Source organism: Zalophus californianus, chromosome 1, assembly GCF_009762305.2.
Source record: "Zalophus californianus isolate mZalCal1 chromosome 1, mZalCal1.pri.v2, whole genome shotgun sequence".
NCBI lineage: Eukaryota > Metazoa > Chordata > Mammalia > Carnivora > Otariidae > Zalophus > Zalophus californianus.
This window is the reverse complement of record NC_045595.1, coordinates 46,693,317-46,715,881: the sequence shown is the minus strand read 5'-3', so window position 1 is coordinate 46,715,881 and position 22,565 is coordinate 46,693,317.

Genomic DNA, 22,565 nt, shown 5'->3' with positions numbered 1-22,565 from the left:
TTCTGGTCTTTACTTGATAAATTGATTCTACAATCCACCAATAAATCCTGACCTACAATTTGAAAATGTGTTCTCTCCACTAGAGATAGTGTTGTAATTTTAGCTTGTCCCCACCAGAAAGAAATCAATAGCATTTGTACACTTGAAGATCTTTAAAATCACTTATAAAAATGTTAAATAAGACTGTTGGTTCTGGGGGCACCTGGGTGGCTCAGATGGTTGAGCATCTGCCTTCGGCTCTGGTCGTGATCCTGGGATCCTGGGATCGAGTCCCGCATCGGGCTCCCTGCTCCTTGGGAGCCTGCTTCTCCCTCTGCCTCTCTCTGTCTCTGTCTCTCATGAATAAATAAATTAAAAAAAAAAAAGACTGTTGGTTCTGGTTGAATTCAGTGTTATTAATGTCTGCATTCAGGATATCCTTGCCTTATGCTCAAATGTAGAAGTAAAAATATTCAGAGTTTCATCAATACACATAATGTTATATGCTGGTGAAATGTAGTTCATTCAGCTGAGGATGTTTTCTTCTATTGCTACATCTCTGAGAGAGTTTGTCATAAAGGATATTGAAGTTGTCAAATGCTTTTTCTGCATCAAATGAGACACTCATATGGTTTTTTCTTTCATTTTGTTACTATCATGAATTACAATCTGTTAAATGTTAAACCAGGGGCGCCTGGGTGGCTCAGTCGTTAAGGGTCTGCCTTCAGCTCAGGTCATGATCCCAGGGTCCTGGGATCGAGCCCCGGATCGGGCTCCCTGCTCAGCGGGAAGCCTGCTTCTCCCTCTCCCACTCCCCCTGCTTGTGTTCCCTCTCTCGCTGTCTATCTCTCTGTCAAATAAATAAATAAAATCTTAAAAAAAAAGGTTAAGCCAACCTTGAATTCCTGAAATAAGCCAATCTTGATCAATCTATTATCCTTATTTTTATTGGTAGATTTGATTTGCTAGTATTTGCAAGGGATTTTGTGTCTGATTGTGTTGGGTATACATCTGTAGTTTTTCTTATAATCTTTGTCAGGTTTTGTTGTCACAGTAACGCTGGCCTCATAAAACAAGTTGGGAAATTTTTCTTCTTTTTTCTGAAAGAGCTTATGTAGGATTTGGTACTATTTCTTTCTTAAATAGTAGGAGATGCTGCCTGGGCCTGGAATTTTCTTTAGGGGAAGGTTTTTACTATGTATACATTTTCTTCAATAGATGCCAGATATTTAAAATTTTTATTCTTGGGAATAAAGAAGCGCCTGGGTGGCTCAGTCAGTTAAGCATCTGCCTTTGGCTCAGGTCATGATCCCAGGGTCCTGGGATGGAGCCCTGCTCCAGATCAGCAGGGAGTCCTCTTCTCCCTCTCCCTCTGCCCCTCCCCACTTGTGCTCTCTCTCTCTCAAATAAATAAATAAAATCTTAATAAAAATACTAAAATTCTTACTCTTCTCAGTTTTGGTAATTTTTATTTTTTAAGGAATTTGTCTAGTTCATTGAGATTTGTTAATATATTGGTAAAAAGTTTTATCCCTTTAATGTCTATATAATCTAAAGTGATAAACACTTTCTACTCTTTTAAAAATTTTTTGTTAATTTGTGTTTTCTTTTTTTTCTTGATCATCTTGCTAAGAGTTGTATTAATTATATTAATCTTTGCAAATACCCAAATTTTTATTTTGATTTTTCTCGATTGTTCCTTTTAAAGTTGATCAATTTTCTCTCTTATTTTTCTTATTCCCTTTCTTCTAGCTATTTTGGATTTAATTTGTTCTGAGTTTTCTAGTTTCTTGTGATGTAAGGTAATATCACTGATTTTAAACCTTTCTTATAAGTATTTAAAGCTAAATTTTAAGTATTTATAAGTCATTTTATTATAAGTATTTAAAGCTAAAATTTTTCCTCTAAGCACTGCTTTCACAGGGTATTTGTATTTTATTTATCATTCAGGTCAACATATGTCCTAATAGTTATTGTCAGTTTTCTTTGATTCGTGGGTTACTTCAAAGGTTATTGTTTAATTTCCCAAATACTTGCAAATTTTCCAGGAAACCTTTTTCTTTTTCTTTTGAAATAATTATAGAATCATAGAAAGTTACAAAAATAATAGAGAAGTTCCATGTACCCTTCACTCAGTTTCCCCCAATGGTACCATTTTATGTGACTATAATACAATATTAAAACAAGGAAATAAGGGGCGCCTGGCTCAGGCGGTTAAGCGTCTGCCTTTGGTTCATGTCATGATCCCAGGGTCCTGGACAGTTTTCAGATTTTCACCCATTTTACATGCACTCACTTGTATGTGTGTCTGTATGTGTATAGTTCTATACAATTTTATCACATGTGTAGATTACTATAACTACTGTCACCATCAAGATACAAAACTGTCCTATCACTACAAAGTCCTCTCATGCCACCCCTTTATCCCTTTATAATCATACCAATTCCTTTCACCTCTCCTATCCCTAATGTCTGGCAACCACTAATCTCTTCTCCATCTCTGTAATACTATCATTTTAAGAATGTTATATAAATGGAATCATATAGTTTGTAACCTTTTAAGATTGAAAATTTTTTCCACTCAGCATAATCTCTTGAGATCCATCCAAGTGGTCATGTGTTTCATGACCAGTTGGTCATGAAAGTAAGTTTCAATGAGTGGTGTTCCATGGTATCGCTGTGCCATGATTTGTTTGCCCATTCACCCACTGAAGGGCAATGGAGCTGTTCCAATTTTTTGTGATTATAAAACTACAATGAACATTTTTCTACATGTCTTGAGTGGACATGTTTTCTTCTCTGAGGCAATGGGCCATATAATAATGTATGTTTATAAAGAAACTGACCAACTGTTTGCTGGAGAGGCTATCCCATTTTACCTTTACAATTGTAACGTATGAAAGATCTAGCTTCTCTTTATCCCTACCCACATTTGCTATTGTCACTATTTTTTTTAAAGATTTTTATTTATTTATTTGTCAGAGAGAGAGAGAATACAAACGGGGGAGTGGCAGGCAAAGGGAAGAAGACTTCCCGCTAAACAGAGAGCCCCATGCGGAACTCTATCCCAGGACCCTGGGATCATGACTTGAGCCGAAGGCAGATGCTTAACTGCCTGAGCATCCCTGCTATTGTCACTATTTTTAACTTTAGCTTGTCCAAATAGGTATGTAATTCCAGGTATCTTTTTATGTTGGTTTCTAATTTATCATTATTTGGTCAGAAGATATACTCTATTAGATTTTAATTCTTTGACGTTTATTAAGATGTCTTTCATTACCCAGCATATAGTCTATCTTGACGAATGTTCCCTGTGGGTTTGAAAGCATGTAAATTCTGTAGTTGGGTACAATATTTTATTAAGTTGGTATTATATCAAGTTGGTTACAGTGCTGTTCAAATATATCTCTCTACTGATTTTTTCCCTCTCTGCATCCTAAAATTACTGAGACAGGAGTATTAAAATCTTTCCAAGTATGAGTGAAGCGTTGTCCATTTCTGTCATTTTTCTTTATGCATCTTGGAACTCTATTCTTAGTTGCAAGTACATTTAGGATTGACATATCTTCTTGATGATTTTTTCTCTTATCATTAAATTTTTTTCTCTTTCCTTATGGCTTCCTTCCTTCCTTCCTTCCTTCCTTCCTTCCTTCCTTCCTTCCTTCCTTCCTTCCTTTCTTCCTTGCTTGCTTGCTTGCTTGCTTGCTTGCTTGCTTGCTTGCTTTCTTTCTTTCTTTCTTTCTTTCTTTCTTTCTTTCTTTCTTTCTTTCTTTCCTCTTTCCTTATCTCTACCTCAACATTGGGAGGCTGCCTACACGAGTCTCCATCCAGGTCCCAACAACAAACACTCTTTCCACTTGTCCTTTCTTTTTTAAATTTTTTTATTAACATATAATGTATTATTTGTTTCAGGGGTACAGGTCTGTGATTCATCAGTCTTACACAATTCACAGCGCTCACCATAGTACCTACCCTCCCCAATGTCCATCACCCAGCCACCCCATCCCTCCCACCCCCACCACTCCAGCAACCCTCAGTTTGTTTCCTGAGATTGAGAGTCTCTTATGGTTTGTCTCCCTCTCGGGTTCTGTCTTGTTTCATTTTTCCCTCCCTTCCCCTATGATCCTCTGTCTCTTTTCTCAAATTCCTCATATCAGTGAGATCATATGATACTTGTCTTTCTCTGATTGACTTATTTCCCTTAGCATAATACCCTCTAGTTCCATCCACGTCGGTGCAAATGGCAAGATTTCATTTTTTGTTGGCTGCATAATATTCCATTGTATATATACACCACATCTTCTCTATCCGTTCATCTGTAGATGGACATCTAGGCTCTTTCCATAGTTTAGCTATTGTGGACATTGCTGCTATAAACATTGGGGTGCACGTGCCCCTTCAGATCACTACATTTGTATCTTTGGGGTACAATACCCAGTAGCCTTATAGCATTATTCTAAAGTCCAGTATTATTCTTCTACCTTTGTCTGATGTTAATAATATAGCCACAGTGACTTTTTGTTGTTGTTTTTTTAAGTCGGCTCCATGCCTAACGTGGGGCTTGAACTCATGATCCTGAGATCAACAGTCACATGCTCAACAAACTGAGCCAGCCAGGCACCCCCAACACTGGCTTTTTTATACTTAGTGTTTGCATGATATATTTTTTTCTACCCTTATGCTTTCAACCTACGTCTTTATAATTGAATTGTACATTAGTAAACCACATGTTGTTGGATCTTGCTTTTATTTTTTTTCAAAGATTTTATTTATTTATTTGAGAGAGAGAGAATGAGAGATAGCACGAGAGGGAAGAGGGTCAGAGGGAGAAGCAGACTCCCTGCTGAGCAGGGAGCCCGATGTGGGACTCGATCCCGGGACTCCAGGATCATGACCTGAGCCAAAGGCAGTTGCTTAACCAACTGAGCCACCCAGGCGCCCGTGGATCTTGCTTTTATATCAGTCTGACAATCTTTGCCTTTTTTCGTAGAGTTTAATATATTTATATTTGAGGTAATCATTAATACAGTTGGGTTTAAATCTCCCATCTTGGTATTTATTTTTCTATGTATCCCATTTATTCTTTGTTTCTGTTTCTACTTTCCTACCTTCTTTTGGGTATGTTGCATTTTTTAATCATTCCATTTTATCTCCTTTTTTAAAGTATATTTCTTTGTGGTATATCCTACTGGCTGTTCTTGAGCAGTGGTTCTTAAACTTTACATGTATTAGAAAACAGCTGGAAGTCTCATTAAAACATAGATTTCTGGGCCATACCCCCAAAGTTTCTTACTCAGTAGGTCTGTGACAGAGCTCAAAAATTTGCCTATCTGATAAGTTCTCAGATGCCACTGATGATGTATGTCTAGAAACCATACTTCGGTAATCTCTGCCCTAAAGATTATATTCTACATCTTTAAGTTATCACAATCTACCTTCAAATCATATGCTGAAAAATACTATTATACAATTTTACAGATATGTAAGAACCTTACAGCAATATAATTCTATTTATTCCTCCTCTTAACCTCGGTGCTCTTATTATTTATATTTTATTTCTGCATAAATTCTAAAGATTTATTTTAGAGAGAGAGAGAGAGAGAGGAGGGGGCAGAGGCAAGGGAGAGAGAGAATCTTAAGATTTTATTTGAGAGAGAGTAAGCAAGAGAGCAGAGCAGGGGTAGGGGCAGGGGCAGAGGGAAAGGGAGAAGCAGACTCCCCACTGAGCAGGGAGCCTGTTGTGGGGCTCGATTCCAGGACCCTGGGATCATGACCCGAGCCCAAGGCAGCTGCTTAATCAACTGAGCCACCCAGGCGCAACGGAGGGAGAGAATCTTAAGCAGGCTCCCCACTGAGTATAGAGATTGTCAAGGGGCTCAATCTCACGACCCTGAGATCACGACCTGAGCTGAAACCAAGTCAGTTGCTTAACCGACTGTGCCACCCAGGCACCCCAGCTTCTGCATAAATTATAAATCTCAAAAAAAAATATATGTATTTTGCTTTAAACACTCAATAGTATTTTTAAATATCATGCACATGGATAAAAAGATATAGATGTAGATATATTATTTTAGAAAGGCCTTTAAAGGGGTGCCTGGGTGGCTCAGTCAGTTAAGCATCTGCCTTGGCACAGGTCATGATCCAGGGTTCTGGGATCAAGCCCCGCATCGGGGTCTCTGCTCAGCAGCAAGTCTGCTTCTCCCTCTCCCTTTCCCTCTGTGATCTCTTTTGCGTGCTCAAATAAATAAATAAATAAATAAATAAATAAATAAATAAATCTTTTTAAAAATTAAAAAAATGAAAGGCCTTTAACATTTACCCTTGCTGGTGCTCTTCACTTTTTGCAGATCTGAGTTTCCTTCTGGCATTTTTTCTAAAATGTTTATGTTAGCTTTTCTTGTAGTCTGCTGCAGATGAATTTTCCCAACTTTTGTCTGTCTGAAAATGAATTTATGAATTTATTACACCTTTTTTTTTGAAGTATATTTTCACTGGTTACGCATTCTAGTTTGATGATGTTTTTCTTAGCACTTTAAGGGTGTTCTATTGTCTTCTGGCCTCCACTGATTCTAGTGAAAAGTCATCTGTTACTTATATCATCAATCCCTTATGCTTCCTTTATCCCCTTTCTTTTTTTTATAGGCTTTTTTGTTTTCTTAAAGATTTTATTTATTTATTTGAGAGAGAGAGAGTGAGAAAGAGCAAGAGCAGGGGAGAGGGTCAGAGAGGGAGAGGGAGAAGAAGACTTCCCGCTGAGCAGGGAGACTGACATGAGGCTTGATCCCAGGACCTGACCTGACCTGACCCGGAGGCAGATGCTTAATGACTGAGCCACCCAGGCGCCCCTCTTTTATCCCCTTTGAGATTTACCACTTCCCATTGTTTTTCAGCAATTTTGCTATGATTTATTTAGGTGTGGTTTTCTCTGTATTTATTCTGCTTGGGGTGTGCTGAGTTTTTTGGTTCTGTAAGTTGATACTTTTCATCAGTTTTGTTAAGTCTTAGCCAACAAAACCTCAATGATTTCTTCTGTCATGTTATCTCTTCTCTTATTTCTGGGACACCATTTACACATCGGGTTGTTTGAAATTAGCCCCAACCCAGTCAGATGCTCAGTTTCCTTTGCTCTTGAGGCTGCTACTAAGCTCATATAATGAATTTATTTTCGATATTGTGTTTTTCATTTGTAGAATTTCCATATGGTTCTTTTTTCTAGTTTCCACTGTTTTGTTGAAATTCCCCATCTCTTCATATGTTGTCTTCCTTTCCGTGCAATCTTTTAAGATTTTTATAATTTTTATATCATAGGTATTTTGTATTTTAATATGCCTACTTGATAATTTCAACTTCTAAGCTCTTTCTGGATCTGCTTCTTTTTTTTTTTAAGATTTTATTTATTTATTTGAGAGGGAGAGAATGAGAGATAGAGAGCACGAGAGGGAAGAGGGTCAGAGGGAGAAACAGACTCCCCACTGAGCAGGGAGCCCGATGCGGGACTCCATCCCGGGACTCCAGGATCATGACCTGAGCCAAAGGCAGTCGCTCAACCAACTGAGCCACCCAGGCACCCTCTGGATCTGCTTCTATTGCTTTTTCTTCTGTATTAACCGTAAGACACATTTTCTCACTTTTCTGTAGGTTTTAGATTTTTTTTTTATTGTGTGCCTCATATTTTGCAGGAAAGTAAAGCAGAGTACAAAGTAAATATTTACCTACAAAAAGAGAAGCCCCTTCTTCCATGAGAGGCTGTCAGTCTGATCTCTAGTTGAGCCGGGCCTGGGTTTTGTTACAGCTTTAGTTGGAATCATTTCCTTGCTGCTTTCAAACATTTTGAGGGTGAGATTAGGACTTCCCCTTCAGCAGAGCCTGAGATCTGAGTGCTGATGAGATTCTTGAGACCGACCTATACTTCAAAACCAAGCTAACAGGTGTGAGAACTGGGGGAAGTCTCTCCCTGCTCTATTGCGTAGCTCACAGCGTTCTGATTTCTCTTTGCCATTTGCCCCCTACGTCTGCCCGTCTGGAGATCTCTTCCAGTCCTTTTGTCCCTCTCAGTACTTTGCAAAGCCCTGGACTTTGCAAAAGCCAAAAATGACTCAAGGAGCGCCCCTTGGCCCTTGTTCCCTGCCTCCAACTTTGGCAAACTATTTCCAGCCCTCTGTGAGGACACGGGGGAGGATGAGGTAGATAGGTGTAGACTTGCTCTGTGGCTATGGCCCCTCAGCCCACAGACAGCCTTTACAAGTCTGTTAACATTTCAGCTGAGTTCTCCTTACCCCTGCTGATCATGAACCCTTCTTTCCTCTGCCATTCCACTAGAGATGACAATGGCCATGGGTCTCCTCTCTCCCATGTAAAGCTAGTTACTGTGAGTTTAGTGCATTTAGGTTTCTTTGTGCCATCAGTTCTCTGATGGGTTTTAAAAATCAATGATCGTTGGGGTGCCTGGGTGGCTCATTCGGTTAAGCATCCAACTCTTGATTTCAGCTCAGGTCATAATCTCAGGGTCGTGAGATCGAGCCCTGTTTCGGGCTCCATGCTGGACATGGAGCCTGCTTAAGATTCTCTCTCTCCCTCTTCCTCTGCTCTTCCCTCACTGCTTGTGCTCTCTCTCTCTTAAAAAGAATCAGTGTTTGTTTTGTGCTTACCTGACTTGTTTTAGTTGTTAGGGTAACAATGACATTCTCTTGTAATCCTATACATGTGACCTATAAACAGAAATCCCCCAAATAACTCTTACCAGAGATGAAAAGGTGCTTAGGGATCTTTAGGAACCGATGAATTGGCAGGAATTGAAAACCTGAAAGATGAAGCCAGTGTGAGGATCTGACAAAATTGGGGATGGCAAAGGTGTATTGTATTCTATCAAGCACTGCTAAAATCACACACAACACACACACACACACACACACACACACACACACACACACACACACACACACACACACACACACACACACACACACACACACACACACACACACACACACACACACACACACACACACACACACACACACACACACACACACACACACACACACACACACACACACACACACACACACACAGTCTGGGAGGAGACTATGGCAAAAAGGAGATGCTTTGGCACCCAGCAAGTGGTATTTACTTTCAGAGAATGGACAGTGCATGTAATTGTGTTGGTGTCTTCTTTGGACAATGTCTCACTCTCTCATCCGTCTCTGTCTCTTAGGGCAGTAATTCTCACATTTTACTCTGCATATAAATCACCTGGGCATCTTGTTAAAGTTCTGATTCTCTCTTAGAATGTCCAGGGTTGGGCTTGAGATTCTGAATTTCTAACAAGCTCCCAGATCATGCTGATGATACAGGAATAACAAGGTCCTCAAGTACGGACACCTGCATTTTTAGGCGGGTAATAGCAATAGAACTTAATTGTGCTGAGGTGAGTTTACAGTATAAAGGACAGAGGAAAGATTTTAACTGAATAACTAAATAAAACTAACAATCCAGGACACCCAAGAAGCAGATAGAATGTGGTTTACAGTCACACAAAGTGTAGATAAAACATATGTTGAGGAAACGTTTCCTGTTGAGGAACTCTAGTAAGCGGCAAGCCTACAAGTCATCAAACCGGCTACTTTGGTGGGGTTGTAAGTTTGTTTTCAGGTGGGCAGCTGCTGTCCTGGGAGCTAGAGTCAGGGGAAGTGCATTGCCCAAGGAATCAGGCCTTTTATGGCTCTTCTGTCCGCCTGAGGCCTGGGAACATCCATTCTGCAAGGAGGGAAGGATGGAGAAAGGATGTGTGGAGAGGGTTTGGGTCTCTCCCTAGCAGCTCAGCCAAGAGTTTGGCTCTTGGGTTGGTGGCAACTGCAGAGAATATTCATCAATTGGTTACAAATTAGCACCTGACTCCCATTGCCCCTCTTTTCCTTACAATAACTGGGTAGATTTATTTTCACCAAAAGAGACTTACCAACTGGAATTTCGTAGCTCTGATATTAGCTATTGGTCCTATGTTATTTACAATGTTATTTACAGGACTAATTAATGCACCAATAGAAGAGAAAATAAAATTTCCTTCATTTTCTGTACTTAGTAATGTAATACTAATCTCAAACAAAGATGATTATGGTCCAGATTGCCTTGTTAGGAAGAAAGCATGGAGAGTTCTGGAAAATTATAATAAACCAGCTGAATATAAAGATTCAATTTAATAAAACTTTACCATTCAAATAAATGTGGAGGGAGTTAGTCTAAAGTTTTGATGACATCCTAGTCAAGGAAAATTTAAGGGATTGCAGTATTTATTTCATCAAAAATATTTACTGAGAGTTTTCTATGTACCAGACACATACTACATGAATGAAATTTTCATGATGCTTACAAATCTCATGGATGGCAATTTCATTACTTTGAAGCATGTAAGTAACTTGAACTAGGCTAACTAATTAGTGCATGCAATTCCCTTGGGGCAACTGTTTAATGAGTAGAAAAGCATTCAAACTTCCCATGGTTTTTATATACAAACAAGGGCATTTTAACTGGCAAATAATTTGTTCTCTTAAGTATCTAAATCAAATTTCTTCAGATATTATGCACCCTATTCCTTTTCTTGAGCAGTACCCCTTCCCTCTTTCCTCAATGGCACAGATAAAGTTGAGGCTGACCACTAGCCAGTTAGCACAGTGTTCTCAAAGAGTAAGGACTTAATGAAATGGGGAATGATAAATAAGATGAAGAGATTCAAGAAAGCAGGATGAAATTATTAGTAGTTAGAACCAGTGCTTTGGTGCAATAAGACCAAGGAGGTTAAGAGCCTGTGGGAGTTACTTAAAGCCTCAGTTTACTCATCTGTAAGATGGGGTAACAAAAGTAGCTATCTCATAGGGTCCTTGTGAGGATCAAATTAAATAATGTGTTTAAAAGACTATCACAGCACTTGGCACATACTAATGACTCAATATTTGTTAATACTTATTTTTATTAGTAGAATGCCAAGAATTGCTTAGCATATCTGAGCATTTAGTCACATATATATAACTTGGACATTAGCAGTACAACTGGAATTTTCTCTGCAAAAGGTACTGACATGGACCTCGGGTTCTAAGATGGGAAGGGTTTTGTATTCAAACTGTCCATTGCTTTTGGGACCAGCAGCAAGGTAACAATTTGGGGGTCCTGAACTTTTGGCCCAATAAAAGGTAACATTGACCTTCTGTTGCCCTTCCCCAGCATGATCGTCTCCAGAATAACCTAATAGGCTTTTGTTGTTGTTGTTAACAAATAAAGGAAATCTTAAGTTTTAGCTTTTAAGTATATAAAAAAAATAAATAGATGATTCTGAGGAATATGAATTAATGTTTATAAGAATTGTGACTGGACTGAAAAAAAAATGATTGGACTCATTTTTAAAGTATCTTCCCTTAGAATCTAAGAAAAGTCATGGAAATTTTTAGAATTAACCTATATAAATTCATTCCACAAAGAGTCAGGCAGTTCCATGGAGGTGTTCAGAGCTCGGTGGTTTTGTCTACAGGGTCCTGAAACTTTTGAACATTTCAAACAATTGGCCAGTATTTTTTTTTAATAAAATAAAAGCTGTCTGACAGATAAGCCTGGTTAGTTAAGACATCTGTTCTGGTGGTCAGCTGTGCCTGGATGGACTTTGCCTGGATGTATCTTTTTAGATAGTTTAGCAATAATAGGGATTTGTGATAAGAGTAGCAAAGAAAAATAGACAAGTTGTGTTTAATAAAGCTCCTAACAAATCCAGTATGAAACCCTGGCCAACTGACACTTTAAAAAAATCATCCAGGACCATTCAGACTACGAAATATAGTTAACTCTTGATTACATACAGGAGATTATATATTCGTTCATTCAACACAGCTTTATTGAATGCCAAATTCGTCTGCTTGGGCTGCCATAATAGAATACCATAGATTGGGCAGCTCAAACAACAGAAATTTATTTTCTCACTGTTCTCTGGAGGCTAGAAGTCTGAGATCAGGGCGCCGGCATGGTTGGGTTCTGGTGAGGACTTTCTTCCTGGCTTGCAGACAGCTGCCTTCCCACTGTGTTCTCACAGGGCAGAGAGAGGGAGACAGCAAGCCCTCTGGTGTCTCTTCTTGTAAAGGCACCAATGCCTTCAGGAGGGCCCTACACTTACGATCTTATCTAGTACTACTTACTTCCAAAGGCCCCATCTCCAGACACTATTACACTGGGGATTAGGGCTTCAACATATGAATCTGGGGGGAACACAATGTAGTCCATAGCAAGTGCCTACCTGTGTTTGGGACTGGAAATACAGATATGATCCCCGTCCTCCTGGAGGAGGGGAAACAGACAACAAATGAATAAACAAATACAGTCAATTGATCTGAACATGATGACTGCCGTGAAGGAAATGAATGGGTCTCAAGAAAGAAAACAATGGAGCGAGAGACGAAGAGGCCACTGGCCCTTCTGATGATGGGACATTTAAGCTGAGACCAAGCAATGAGAGGGAGCCAGCCACCAGAGACCAGCCAGCAGAAGGGTATTCTATAGAAGGAACTACAAGGGCAAAAGCCCTGAGGTGGGCAGCGGCTGCCATGTTCTAGGACCAGATACAAGGCTATTGTGATTTAAGGGTCATGAGACTGAACAGTGAGTGACACAAGAAAAGATTGTAGTGGTAGCCAAGGGCTGGATTATCTGATAATCTCCGGTTTTGTTCATAGCAATGCTGAGGTGTTTATTGGTACCTTGTCAGTTGTTGTGAGTTAAACTCAATCACCTACACTATTGTAAAATGCCTGTGGATAATTCAGCTTCCTCAGTTCACTTTGCCTACAGGGATACCCTTTGAAACCAAGATACCTAACCACCTATGGTAATTTAGAAAGACTCAAGATGTTCAGTGCCATCGCCAGCATGGGATGAGTTAACCCCAATCAATTACCTGCGGCAGGTTTTCATTATTGTAGTAATACCCAAATCTTAAAACATTAGAAAGCATGCTGAGATCAGCTGGGGATCAGCAGCCATGCACAAAGGTGTGACCAATTAAAAACTGACCCTCTCGTCCTGAGTTTAGATGCGGTGACACACTAGATCCAAGGCAGCAAAGTAGCCCACATACAATTAAGACCCATGCTGTTGCCTCCCTCTATAACCTACCCAACCCTAACCCAACAGGCATATTTCCCTCCTCCTTTGGCACAAAAGATCTTTTGTCTTGGCACAAGAGCCCAAGGAGGCCTTTGCATCCTACCCTGATGTTATGCCAATGACTTCCTTGAGAGGTAGAAGATACATTGCTTCATTGGCCTTTTGGTAAGTTCACTAGTTTTCCCTACCTGACATCACCAAGTATTCAGGAGTAGACTTCCAGTTCCTCCTCATCCAGGAAGGCACTTCCTTTCTGTCTGCTTTTACTTGTTGTAGTGAAAAGGTTCCTGAAAAATATACAATGATAAGATGCAAAAGCAGCATGTAAAATGGACAGCTTTTGACCTCCAATGTCTGCAATCTGGAGGGTAAGGTTTAGTGACTTTTAAAGGCTGGGTACACTGCATGGATCCTCGTCGATTCAACCACTTGATTATAGAAAGTACTGAATGTATTACTAACATCGAAGTGCTAATTGAAATGTGTAGTCATCTAGGGAAAATGTGTATTATTACTTAAAGGGTCTGATCTAATAATATGCAAATACTGAAAAGAGAAGGAATACTTGAGAATTTATGAGAGGCAAGACAAATCAATCATTGCATGTAACAATGCAGGCGTAGCCCCCATTTACACCAATGAGTCTGATTAAATCCTGAGAAACATGATTCTTTCAGCTTTCTGGACCTGGAGTGTGGACCTCCTGGTGCCAACTCTCAGGAAACCCGAGTTAATGCGTGGGGAGTATGGAGATATTTAGTAAATATAGTAACCATTTTAATTCTGCAAATATGCCCTTTCTGCTTTTTAATTCTTTCATGAGCTGGACTATAATGTAGAACTATTTAATATCAGTCATTTGTATTAGAGCCTAATTAGATTAATAAACAACCAAATGAAACTTTATTACCTGACATTTCAGCATGTCATCTGAGTATGGTTACCATACCAATGCAGTATGTATGTATGTATTTATTTATAAAGATTTTATTCATTTATTTGAGAGAGCGAGAGAGCAGGAATGGAGGGAAGGACAGAGGGAGAGGGAGAAACAGACTCCCGCTGAGGCGGGGTGGATCCCAGGACCGGAGACCAATACCATAATGGAAGGCAGTCACTCAATGGACTGAGCTACCCAGGCACCGCCCCCTAATGTGCTATTTAAAAGCTGTAAATTGTATGGTTTCACTCATATGTGGAACGTAAGGAATAGCACAGAGGACCACAGGGGAAGGGAGGGAAGACTGAATGGGAAGAAATCAGAGGGGGAAACAAGCCATGAGAGACTCTGGACTCTGGGAAACAAACTGAGGGTTACAGAAGGGAGGGTGGTGGGAGGATGGGGTAGCCGGCTGATGGGTATTAAGGAGGGCATGTACTGCATGGAGCACTGGGTGTTATATGCAAACAGTGGATCGTTGAACACTACATCAAAAACGAATGAGGCACTATATGCTGGCTAATTGAACATTAAAAAAAAAGCTGTATATTTTTCTACAATTATTTGGATTGGGTTTACCCTGAAGTGTTTTTACTTAAAAAAAAAAAAAAAAGCCCAGGGATTTAAGATGACACTGAACTCAGGGGTATATTAAGTGCACTTGAGTATATGCTCCTTCTAGACAACTGTTTTCATGGATTTAAAGAAAAAGGAAGAAGGAAAAAGGGGGAGGGGAAAAAGTGAGTTTGTAGAATATACACCCTTTCTTGAACAAATGATTTGTGCTTAGGCTTTTTGCCCCACCCAGCTTTTGTCATTAGCTCTAAGATTAAACAGGACTTTCCATTGGGAGGGACATCAATGCAGAGGCTGTAGAAATGGAAAGGAGCAATGATCTAAGCAGAAGATCCAGCTTGGAAGAGAAACTCTAAGAAGTCAAGGGCCTCTATCTGATTCTTACCTGTTAATTCTGTAATTCTTTCCCTGGTGTCTCTTCCATGCATGCATTCCCTCACTCATTCATTCAGTGTATTAAGTGCCAGACATTGTCCTTTGGGAATTGTCGTTAAGGAATCTTTACTGACCTTCTGTTAGCCTCTGTTGTTTTCAAGAATGAAAGAAACAACAACCAGCGACTTCTGGTATGTGGAATAGATGAGTCCCATTTGAACTTCCTTTCCCTGAATTAGCTCAAAGGGGCAGCCTAGCTCTCTCAGAACACCAACCGGCTGCCAATGCCCTTGGCCAGATGTCCATAGAAGGCTCTGGCTCTCAGATAAGGCCAGGAAAAGACTCTATGACTCCAACGCTAAGCCAGAATATCTATAAAATGTGTAGAAGAAGATCCAGACATGTTTGTCATCGTCATTCAGAACGCTAACCCATGACTAAACCCTGACATTGAGGAGTGGCCACGGAGAGTTTCCCAAATTGTGTTCATGGCAGACCTGTTTCGGTGGTGGTAGCAGGTGTTCTTTCTGGTCTGGGGCTGGGCTGAGGCAAGTGATGTGCCTAGGGTGTAAAACTGAAGGAGGCACTCGCTCCTGAGCCCTGGCTGCTTGAGTGCTTTTGTGCAACTGGGCGCCTTCTTAACCTGCTGGACCCGTGTGCCTCACTTGCCTTACCCTAGCTCCGGCCCTACAATTCATTCTTTCCTTTTTTTTTTACTCCCCCCATTCCTTCCCCAAGGAATCCACTGGCAAATGAATTTAGAAAATATGGCTCACCATGTACAGTGTATTCTTCCGTTCCCCATCTGCATTTTTTGGTTTCTAGTCAGTGCACAGTTTATTCTCAGTGTCTGTTATGGACCCTGAGAATGCCTGCAGTAAAGAAATCCTATAAGCCTCTTTAACCTGCATTTCCCAAATGTATTTGTGGCACTCTTCTTGCTTTTTATAGAGGTACTTATCAACATCTCAGGGGACTTTTTGGAAGTTGGTTAAGAACTACCTCAGAATGGTTGCATATGGAACATACTCTATTTTGAAAACTTTGCTGAATAATACTTACTTTCTGTGCTGGGTTTGGGTTCATTTGCAAGTTGTGCTAAATCCTCCAGCATCCGAATAAGGGGAGGTGAGAATATTTATTTATACCTTCCACTTCCCAGATTATCAGTTCATTTATTCAGCCAACATGGATTAGGCACCTACTACGGTCTAGGAATACAAAGGTGAGTGAAATAGGGACGCCTGGGTGGCTCAGTCAGTTAAGTGTCCGACTCTTGATCTCAGCTCAGATCTTGATCTCAGGGTTGTGAGTTCAAGCCCTGCGTTGGACACCACACTAGGCGTGGAGCCTACTTAAAAAAAATGAAAAAAAAAAAACCCCAAAAAACAAAGGTGAGTGAAATAGAATTCTTTACCCCTCAGGGACTAAGGAGGAGGGGAGTAAGTCAGTCCAAATACAATCTGACAAGTGCTGTAAAAGAGCAAGACAGATAAGGAAAGTAGCTCACAAAAATGTCCTTTTATGATTACACCTCCAGAGTAAATTAGTTGCTTCTTAGCAGAGAGCTATTTACGATATTTTTCAGTCTTTCTTATAACACTTAGCAGGGACTATGCACAGAAGAGATGCTCCATAAATGTTTGCGAAGTAAATGATATTTGAGGGAAAATCTTACGATTTAATTGATGCACCCTTGATGAGAGCATCTGTTAAAGATCACTTGCAAACATACTTTAAAGGAAAAAACAAAAAGTTGTACTAACGCCTCTAAGTTTCCGTTTCCCTGTCCATAAAATAAGGATAAAAGCCCTAATTTCATGGGGTTCTTGAGAGGATGAAGTGAGAAGGTACAAAAAGCAGCTATGTTCCTTGGCATGTCAATAAACTACAGTTATTATGACTACAATACAGTGTGCTTTTTATCTACAAAGTTGCCAAAAATGGCACACTCTGATTCGACAGAGTTCACCTAGAGCTTTAGACGGTTTCATCCACGTTCTCTCCTTGTTGAGAACGTGGTTTTGAAAGGTCGGGGTGAACACATGTGGGCCAAGAGCCCTGGGTAGGACTTACACACACACACACACACACACACACACACACACACACACACACACACACACACTACACAACACACACCTACCCCACACCACAGTACACACACCAAACCACACGCACAGCACTACCCCCAAATACATACCACACACACACCACATCACACAGACAATACACACACACCACACAACCTGCAAAACATCCACCACACACATACCACACACAATCATACAACACAGTACATAACCACACACGCCCCGCAGACTCCACCATATGTACACCAAACCACATACATAGCTCTACCCCCAAATACACACCACACACATACCATACCACACATACACACACACACACACACACACACACCACAATCACAGAACACAATATACCATACACATACAACATACAGATTCTACAATACACATACCAAAATACACACACAGCCCTACCCCCAAATACATACCTCACAAACACACATACTCACCTTCCCTCCCTCAAAAAGCACCAGCTGCAGCTCCCTAAATGAGCTGATTTCCCCAATCTCCAATGTAAATGTGCCATGAAAGAGTCAGGTTGGTCCTTCCCCTGAAGACTCTGTTTGAGACACAAAGCAGGCACAAATACTGGAAGAGAAAACCCAGGAGCACCCATCAGCATAAGACCGCACCACATTAGTTCCAGTTAGCTTTAGGTTCCTGAGCCGGCTCTCTGTAGTGCTCTCCTTGGACACCTCACTGGTTTCTGCCACAGCGTATAATTAGCTGAATTGCCGATCATCCCCACTAATGGAAACCCTCCCTGAGAAACAGCTTTGAGCCACTTTCACTTTGATATCCCTGGCTACCCCCGCAGTGTTCTCTAAACTGGAATAGGCATTCCAATGACCCGAGTGACTTTTTAAAAATACAGATTCCCAGGTGCCTGGGTGGCTCAGATGGTTAAGCGTCTGCTTTCGGCTCAGGTCATGATCCCGGAGTCCTGGAATCGAGTCCCGCATCGGGCTCCCTGCTCCTTGGGAGCCTGCTTCTCCCTCTGCCTCTCTCTCGCTCACTCTCTCTGTGTCTCTCACGAATAAATAAATAAAATCTTAAAAAAAAAATAAATAAAAAATAAAAATACAGATTCCCTTCAAAATCTCTAGGAATGGGACCCAGTGAACTGTGTTTATAGCCTTTTGGGGAGATTTTAGACAACCAGTGTGATGTTGGGGATGCCCAGTCCCACAGTGCTGTGCTCCACGTCTTGCTCATGCTTGGCTTCCATGTTTACTGAAAAAAAGGAAAAATGAATGACCTCCAAGAGGGCAAGACCTTGACAAATAAGAAGGCATTTTGCAAAGCGGTGTGTGTGTGTGTGTGTGCGTGTGTGTGCGTGCGCGCGCATGGGCGTAGGTGCCGCATGATCTACAGACTAGAGCTTGGTCTGTGGTGTAAGAAGTGGCCTATATCCAGGACCAGGTGACCCAGAAGCCAGAAGATCACCATGAGGGGACTGGTACCACAGGGTGGCAGTAACTTGAAGGAGCCTGAAGCAGAGTGGACCCCTTCCCATGTTGCCTGTGGCTCGTCCTGTAGAACAGTGTAGCTACTGACCCTAATAGGCTGCACTCTTTTGGTTGCTGATTACAGACAGCACCAGGTTTACATTATCCTGTGTCCAAAGGATCCCAGAGGAGAGCAAGAGCTTTTCTCTCCCAACATCCACAAATAAACTACCCGGATAGGAGCCTGATTGGCCCAGCTCAACTCACATACCCTTCCTTGGGCTAATCACTATGGCCCTGAGGCTGGGGTATATTGTTGGCCAATCCAACTTTGGCTAGAGGACAGAGTCCTGTGATCGACCACCCTACCAGAAGCACATGGGGTGGGAAGCAGCAGTTCATTGAAGGCATGGTGGCTCCAGAAGGCCTCCAGCAGTTTCAGAAGGCCTGGAAGAGATGGCTATAAGGATGAAATCCATGTCTGTTCCCAGCCATAACCTTGATCTGCTCTAACTCCAGGCAGCCAGCTAGCCCCAAAGGGATGCAGCCTACCCCCCAGGCAAAACTCTTACACCTCTCTGTTGAAGGACCTTTCACCTTAAAATAACCTCGAAGATAGTTTTTATTTCCTGGTGTCTTGTATGCTCAAAGTAGGTGTACTCAGTTTAAGAAACTTTTGGAAGTCCCCTGTTTCAAATGAAGAAAATTTTGTGAACTGTATTATACCCATTCGGTGCAAAAATAATGTTTCTTCCCCAAATTTTTATTTAAAAAAATTTCAAACCTATGGAAAAGTTGAAAAACAGTATGATCGACATCCATTTTCCTTCAGATTCAACAATGTTCACATTTTGCCACATCCACTTGATTTTTCTCTCTCTTTCCGCACATATGGAAAGATACACACACATAAATAAAAATATTTCCTTTTTTTTCCTCCACCAGTTGAGAGTTGGTTGCAGGTATGATGACTCTTTACCCCTGAACATTTAATCTTATATCTCCACAGAACGAAGACATTCTCCTACATAACCACAGCTAATTATTATACTCAAGAAATTTAACATGGGTGTGATATTATTATCTAACATATAGTTCATATTCAAATTTCCCCAAGTGTCTCAGTAATGTCCTATGGAGTGTTTTCCCCTGCCTCTGGGATCCAGTCAAGCACAAGTCTCCTTCTTTTTTATATTTCATGATATTGATATTTTTGGAGCCCAAGCTCCAGTGGCAAAATGTACCTTAATTTGGAACTCGGAGTCTTTCCTTATGAAGAGATTCAACATTTTTGGATGGAATACCATGTACTTCTCAGTGCATTCCTTCAGGGGCACACAATATCAGTGTGTGCAATTATTGGTAATGTTCTCTTTGATCACTTGGTTAATACAGTACCTGCCAAGTCTATCACTATAACAGTACATTTTCCCTGTATAATTAACGAGTAATTCACATGGGGGTCATGTGAATACCCTGTTTTCCAACAACCTTCCATCCTATGGTGATTTTTGTCTAAATCAGTTATTACTATGGTGATTGTAAAATGGTGATTTTTCTATTTCTGTTATTTCTTCCACATTTACTAGTTAGTATGATTCTGTTAAAATAGAAGCTTTCTTGGGGCAGCTGGGTCACTCAGTTAAGCATCCTACTCTTGATTTCGACTCAAGGTCATGATCTCAGGGTTATGGGATGGAGCCCTGTGCTGGTGCGGAGTCTGCTCAAGATCTCCTCTCCCTTCGCCCCTCCTCCTGCTCACTCTCTCTCAAGTTAAATAAATAAATAAATAAATAAATAAAATCTTCAAAAACCTTTCTTTCTACCCAATATTAATTTTTATTTTTAGTAACAGTATGGACTAGTGGATTTTACAAATTCAATGTGTTATAATCCATTCCTGTTTTTATTCATTCTGATACTCATATTGTCTGAAATTTGGCCAGTGGAAGTCTCTTCGTGGCGGCTCCACTGTCCTTTTGAGATAGCCACATTAGTTTTTGACAGTGTCCTTACTGTCTGGCAGAAGATGGTCCAGAATGACCCTGTATTTTCTCTGCTTAGCCCTGGAAATGGCCATTTCTCCAAAGGGCCCTGATTCTTTTTTTTGGTATTTAGAAATCGAAGTACAGATGATGGTGTGTGCACTCATTACTATTGGAATGACACTGCTTCCCTCTAGCAGTAGACAGAACCCAGGAATACACGCATGTATATATATATGCACATACACCCATATGCCCACACATATCTAGAGCCATTTCTAGGTCTAGCTACACATTTTAAAAACTAGAAGGTCGTACTGTGAGCCCCAGTACCAGTCAAACATCACAGGATTCATTCTATTCTTCTCCCTTTCCACATTTGCAACTGTTCTTCAACCATATAGAAGATAAAGTTTAATCTTGCAAACAGTGTGTTATAGCCATAGAATGGAATTCTGCTCAGTAATAGAGGAATGAACTAATGCTCAATGTGGATTAATGGATGAATCCAAAAAAATTATGTTGAGCGAAGGAATCAGACATGAACAAAAATTAGATGCACATATTGTGTATATTGTATATTTTGTTTATACAAAGTCCAAGAGCAAGCAAAGCTAATCTATGGTGATAGAAATCAGAAAAAGTGGTTGCTTCTGGAGGTAGTGGGAGAACTGACTTGAACACAAGGGAACTTTCTCGGGTGATGGAAATGTTTTAGATCTTGTTCTGAGTGGTGGTTACCCAGGTGTATTCAATTGTTAAAATTGAACTGTACACTTAAGGTCTGTACATTTTAATGTATCTATATTATCTTTAAAAGGAAAAATATAAAAATATGGAAAATAGGGGAGATGGGTGGGGGGTTGGCGTAACTGGGTGATGGGCTTTAAGGAGGGCATGTGATGTAATGAGCACTGGGTGTGATATGCAATTGATGAATCTCTGAACTCTACCTCTGAAACTAATAATACACTATATGTTAATTAATTGGATTTAAATAAAATTTCAAAAATTTCAAAAATAGCTCTTAAATGAAAAGATATGAAATTTCACTCATAATAAGAGAATGCAAATTAAAACAGCACTAAGATACCACATTCACTTACCTAAATGGCAAAAATAGAAAATGGGCACCTGGGTGGCTCAATCGGTTAAGCCTCTGCCTTTGGCTCAGGTTGTGATCCCAGTGTCCTGGGATCGAGCCCTGCATTGGGCTGTCTGCTTAGCGGGGAGTCTGCCTCTCCCTCTCCATCTGCCTCTCCCCCACTCATGCTCTCTGTCAAATAAATAAATAAAATCTTTAAAAAAAATAAAAAACTTGACAATCACACTGTTGGCGAGACCATGGGAAAATAGGCAATATTATCTAAAAATATCTAAATATCTAAAATTATCTAAAATATTTTTAAATAGCTATATGTACCCTTTGCCCCCTCAATCTCACTTCTGTGAATTTATCCTGAATATATAGTCTAATGCTAAATTTCCATATAGATTTGGGTCTATTTCTGGATTTCCTATTCTTTTCTGCTGGTCTATTTATGCTCTAATATCATACAGTTTTAATTATAGGGGTTTTATAATATGTTTTAATGTCCACTAGAGCTAGTCCTCCCTCCTTGCCTCTTTTTCTCAGTTTTTCTAGCTATTCTTGTGTGCTTTATGTTTTAAAATACATGTGGAGTTTAAAAGCAACTTGTCTAGCTCCAGAAACAAAAACTTAATGGTATTTTTATTGGATTGCATTACATTTATAATTTGGGGATAAGTGACATCTTTTTGATGGGTCATACTTTCCAAACACAAGGAATGTCTTTCCATAAAATATACTTTTACATCTTTCAGGAGTGTTTTAAGGATTTCCTCATGCAACTTTTACACAGTTCTTGTTAATACCTAAGTATTTTACCTTTGTTGTCATTGCTATTGTCAATGAGGCTTTTATTTTCATTATCCCTTCTAATTGTTTCTTTTTAATTCTAACTGGTTATTATTTGTTTATATGAAACTTGATTTCTGTGGGTTA